We start from the raw sequence: 5,467 nt of genomic DNA, 5'->3' as shown, positions 1-5,467 counted from the left end.
TCGTCTTTAACGTGTGTGGGGTTTACAGCATGAGCCGAAGGCGAGTGATGTAACCACACACGTTAAGGACGAAATTTCCCAACAAGTACTGAACAAAATTTTATGTCACGAAGCCTGAAACCGGCTGAATTAGACACGAGACGCGAAACGTCGAGGGTGTAATCCAGCCGGTTTCAGGCATGAGTGGCATAATAATATTTACTCGACGCTTCGCGTCTCGTGTCTAATTCACCTGGTTTCAGGCTTCGTGACATAAAATTTTGTTCAGTACTTGTTGGGAAATTTCGTCCTTAACGTGTGTGGTTACATCACTCGCCTTCGGCTCATGCTGTAAACCCCACACACGTTAAAGACGATATTGCCCCACACGTGCTGAAATATACTATTTTGACACTGTTGCTACGTTCACCTCGTGCCGTAATGTGCCTTTCTTATTTTTTATTTGGTTTTACTAATCGACAATTATTTTACTAATCGACAATTGGTATCAATGCTGACCCCTTTTTTTTGATAAATAAATAATCACCCATCAACGACTATCAATGAATTAGTAAATTATAATCAGAATGAAAAATTAACCGATTAATGTATCAACTGTTAATCCTGTTTGATTTTTTTATCAATTATTCAAAGAGGAAGTAATTGAATCTGGGAATTTCTGATTAACCCTGATGATGATGAATTTCGGATTTAAAAAAAATCAATTATTTAGTCAATGAATCATTTCTATGGAGAGATTTTTAATTATTTACCCAACCATCAATTGAAGACTATAATTATGCAATATAACGATCAATTTTCAATTATTGCAAGACCATTTTCGATGCTTAAAACAATTCGTGATCGAAACGAAATAAACTATCGTTAAAGAATTGACGCGAGGAATTTTTTGATTATTTCATTATTGGATAATTATCGCTGCATATTACAAAGTTATCCAATAATTCAAACCGTGCAAAAATTTATCAATTCTAAGACTTCATCGTGGGAAAAAAACCCCTGGACCGATTCATTCCAGTGATATTCTGATATCGTTAATCACAATTACATAATTTATTCGTGAAAAATCCTTGTCTGAGAAATTTTCATTTTTTTTTCCAGGACACTTTGGAAAAACCACTGGAGGGATTCACTTCAAAATGAAATCAGGTCTAAATTACATGAAGACCTTCCGATTGTGTTATCGATCATCTTGATCGCACAATTCATTCGGAAGAAATTGTCACACCCACACAATAGGTATTTCGTTCTGATGGGTTTAAAAAAGTTTTAAACACCCTAAAACATGGAGAAATGGTAAAAAAATCTAATGATTCATTTTTGAGGTGATTACAGTAACTACTCGGTAGATTGGGAAGTTGTAAATGGTTAATTTTAATGGGCGATTAAATGGACAATTAAATAATCAGTGGTTGAAATTAACCATTGATCAGTTTACTAATCATAATAATAAATAATTAATTGTTGAAATAACCAATTAATTCATATTTAATAACTTTGTAATTGAATGAACAATTATCAAAATAATTAGGAAGTGTACGTTATTAATTATTTACGGATTGAAGAATCGATCAGTTTTTTGTGATGGTTGAGAATTAATCCGACAATCAGATAATTGGCTCTCCTGATTAATGATTATTTGATCAACAAATTAATTTGCGGTTCTCAGTCATGTATGAAATGATAATAGTAATTACTGTAGGCCTGTCATTTGAGTTAATGAGGCAAATAATTATGCAGTTAGCTCCTATTAGGGTCCACGACTCAGTTTTTACCTCAGAGTTCAGGTAGTACAGCCCTGGATATTTCACGAAAATAATCTTTTCAGTCTTCTAGCGCCATCAGGTAACGGAAATTATTACTGACAATTTTATTCTATAGGTAATAAATGTATTCGCTTCGTACAATACCGATGCTGGTTTATCGGCTTGGCGCGTTGTGGACACTTCGTTCTTGTGGACAGTTTCGCCCAAAGAGGATTGACTAAAGTAGAGGCTCAGAACTCGGGGTTAGACTGACCCCAAGCCAAAAGTAGTTCGACCCCAACGGAGGGATGCCGCCACGGTCGAATCTGACGGCTGGGCGAACTGCCTGTGCGGGTAACTCGGCAGTAGTAGTGTTTCTCGATCTTCCAAAAAAGATCGATTTTTCGGATCGATCCGAATCGGCTCATAGAGGATCGATTCTAGATCGGATCGAGCCCTAAAAAATCGATCCATAGAAGATCGATCTTTCGATTTTTTCTCCTGCTATCTCCCCCAAAATAAATAAAAAATCACAATAAATTATCTTTTCAAGTTTGAAGGAGTATGAAAAAATCTACAAAAAAACCTTTCATTTGGAAGCAAGAATAAAACATCAATATCGAGGAACAGATATAAAACGAAGATTTATTGAGTAAAATATCTATCGTAAACAAATGGAACAGAAATGAAACTTGGAAGAAAAATGAGACAAAAATGAAATTTGGATACTTTTTCCGTCCAGTATCAGAAAAAAAAAATTGAACTTATCATATTATATCTATATTTCACAAACGAAAGTACTCAGTTACCCTCATATGAATAATTTGTAATATCCGTCTTAAATAATTTTCAAATTTTTATAAATTTCCCATACTCAAAATAAATTATTATTTTATTCCTAAAACACGTTAAAACGCCCGAACGTTTCCAACGTTCCAACGAACTTAATAAATAATTGGATGAATAATATGGAATAACTTACTAGCTTTTATACACTTCATGATGGTAAAAACAGTTTAACATCAAACAAAACTCTGCTGACTCTCCTCTAGGTGACAAAACGCGCCAAAATATGCACGTTAAGATGGCGTTGGGGTTTGGGAAAGGTATAATGAGGGAAAAATTTGAAAAAGGGACGTTGACGTAAATAATCGATCACAAATATACAAAGTTTCAAGTGATAGGAGATATTTATTGTTAGATTTGTAATGTTAGGATATATTCATTCTTAGATTTGTAAAATCACACTGACAAATCAGTCGAGCTCAGTTGAGTTTTGTCATTGTTCCTCCTTCGATTTCAAGCCATCAAGCTCACAGGCTCACTGAAGAACGAGAAAAAAATTATCATTTCAGAAATAATCTTATAAATCATCAGCAATTAATTCCAAACACTTACTAAGAAATCCCATCGATAGAACGATAGAATATTTCAATTTCATTATCAGTGTTTATCACGCGACCGCTGTCAATCAAATCACGAAGGAATTTATCCACGAAACCTCTATCATCTGAAATTATTTTTTAAATTGCATGATTCAATCATTTCGGATTTCATGTAAAATCGTATTACAAATGATAAGGTCATACTCAATAGAAGAAGGATTCAAATTCAATCCGTCAATTCGGTAAGGATCCTGCATGTTTATCTGGAGATAAATCGAGAAATTTCTCCTCAACCCTTGAGCATGTGCTGAAATTATGAAATGAAATTATTAATAAAATTTCTAGAGCATTTCGAAGTTGTATCAAATTCTTATTGCCACATATACACCTGTTACAGTAATATTTTCCATGATTACTTGTTCCAACAAGTTTATCCCAGACAGATAATTACCTGATTTAGAGGTTAAAACCCTGATTTAGAGGTTAAAACACTATTCAGTATCACCTAGATTTTCGACCGTTTAGACTATATCTATCGAATGATGACGTGAATTTCTTAAGACTTTATTTTCATTAATGAAAGCTTCCGATTTTTCCACTTAATTTAATTTCTTTTAATTTTAGTTTTTTCGACGAGTAGAGACCAAACACTGATCGATCTCGAAAGAAAATGATCGATCCGACCACTTAATCGACTTAAAAGGATCGATCCGAAAAATCGAAGATCGACTCTTCATAAATCGAGTCAAGAAAGATCGATCCTTGATCGAGAAACACTAGGCAGTAGCAGTCCCGCTGTCACAGGGATAGTTTCGCAGTGGAATCTGTGTGCTCCTCGTCCTCAGCATGTTCTTAATGTTTTTCAGGTGATTCATTTGCTGGCTAATTAATATTAAGGAATGACACACAGAGGGTGTAATGGAGAATTAAATTCCCCATCAATCGATCCCCGTTGCATCCCTTAATCTCTGTAACAAAAAAATACAAACTACGACAAAGTCATGGGCCAGTGAGAAAAACAATTTTGTTCTCGGCGCACAGTGACTTTTCACCATTCGCTCGCGAATTAAAAATTCACTTCTGCCCTCCTAATTGAGATTAAGGGATGGAAAGAGAGTAGTTCGACGGAGAATTAAATTCCCCACCAACTGACCCTCTTTCATCCCTTAATTTCTGTGAAAAATGGAAGAAACTGTCATGGAAATAACAGCGCAGTAAGAAAAATAATTGTTTTGCGGCGCACAGTGACTCCCGGTAATTAAAAATTCAATTCTCCCCTCCTAATTGAGATTAAGGCATGAAAAAAGAGCGGTTCGACGCAGAATTAAATTTTTCATTAATTAACCCTCTTTCATCCCTTCATCTTTGTAACAAAAAATTAAAAACTGCCATGAAAGTCAGGGGCCAGTAAGAAAAATAATTGTTTTGCGGCGCACAGTGACTCCCGGTAATTAAAAATTCACCTCTCCCTTCCTAATTGAGATTAAGGGATGAAAAAAGGGCAGTTCGACGGAGAATTAAATTTTTCATCAATTAACCCTCTTTCATCCCTTCATCTTTGTAACAAAAAATTAAAAACTGCCATGAAAGTCAGGGGCCAGTAAGAAAAATAATTGTTTTGCGGCGCACAGTGACTCCCGGTAATTAAAAATTCACCTCTCCCTTCCTAATTGAGATTAAGGGATGAAAAAAGGGCAGTTCGACGGAGAATTAAATTTTTCATCAATTAACCCTCTTTCATCCCTTCATCTTTGTAACAAAAAATTAAAAACTGCCATGAAAGTCAGGGGCCAGTAAGAAAAATAATTGTTTTGCGGCGCACAGTGACTCCCGGTAATTAAAAATTCACCTCTCCCTTCCTAATTGAGATTAAGGGATGAAAAAAGGGCAGTTCGACGGAGAATTAAATTTTTCATCAATTAACCCTCTTTCATCCCTTCATCTTTGTAACAAAAAATTAAAAACTGCCATGAAAGTCAGGGGCCAGTAAGAAAAATAATTGTTTTGCGGCGCACAGTGACTCCCGGTAATTAAAAATTCACCTCTCCCTTCCTAATTGAGATTAAGGGATGAAAAAAGGGCAGTTCGACGGAGAATTAAATTTTTCATTAATTAACCCTCTTTCATCCCTTAATCTTTGTAACAGAAAATTAAAAACTGCCATTAAAGTCAGGGGCCAGTAAGAAAAATAATTTATTCGCGGCGCACACTGACTATTCACCATTCGCCCGGTAATTAAAAATTCACTTCTCCCCTCATAATTGAGATTAAGGGATGAAAAAAGAGCGGTTCGATGGAGAATTAAATTTTTCATTAATTAACCCTCTTTCATCCCTT

At 35.2% G+C, this 5,467-nt stretch overlaps 1 long non-coding RNA gene across 1 annotated transcript; it reads right to left on the bottom strand.

Moving 5' to 3' along the window:
- Positions 1–2,940: 2,940 nt before the first annotated feature.
- On the bottom strand, positions 2,941–3,777 carry LOC107046625. The gene is made up of 4 exons (XR_001461584.1): positions 3,582–3,777; positions 3,335–3,437; positions 3,144–3,255; positions 2,941–3,069 (listed from the first exon to the last, which is right to left on the bottom strand). It is a non-coding gene; the product is annotated as an uncharacterized LOC107046625 (long non-coding RNA).
- Positions 3,778–5,467: the final 1,690 nt, after the last annotated feature.

This window comes from Diachasma alloeum, unplaced genomic scaffold (genome assembly GCF_001412515.2).
Source record: "Diachasma alloeum isolate Michigan unplaced genomic scaffold, Dall2.0 Dall_scaffold_01607, whole genome shotgun sequence".
Lineage (NCBI taxonomy): Eukaryota > Metazoa > Arthropoda > Insecta > Hymenoptera > Braconidae > Diachasma > Diachasma alloeum.
This window is presented reverse-complemented; position numbering and strand designations above follow the sequence as displayed.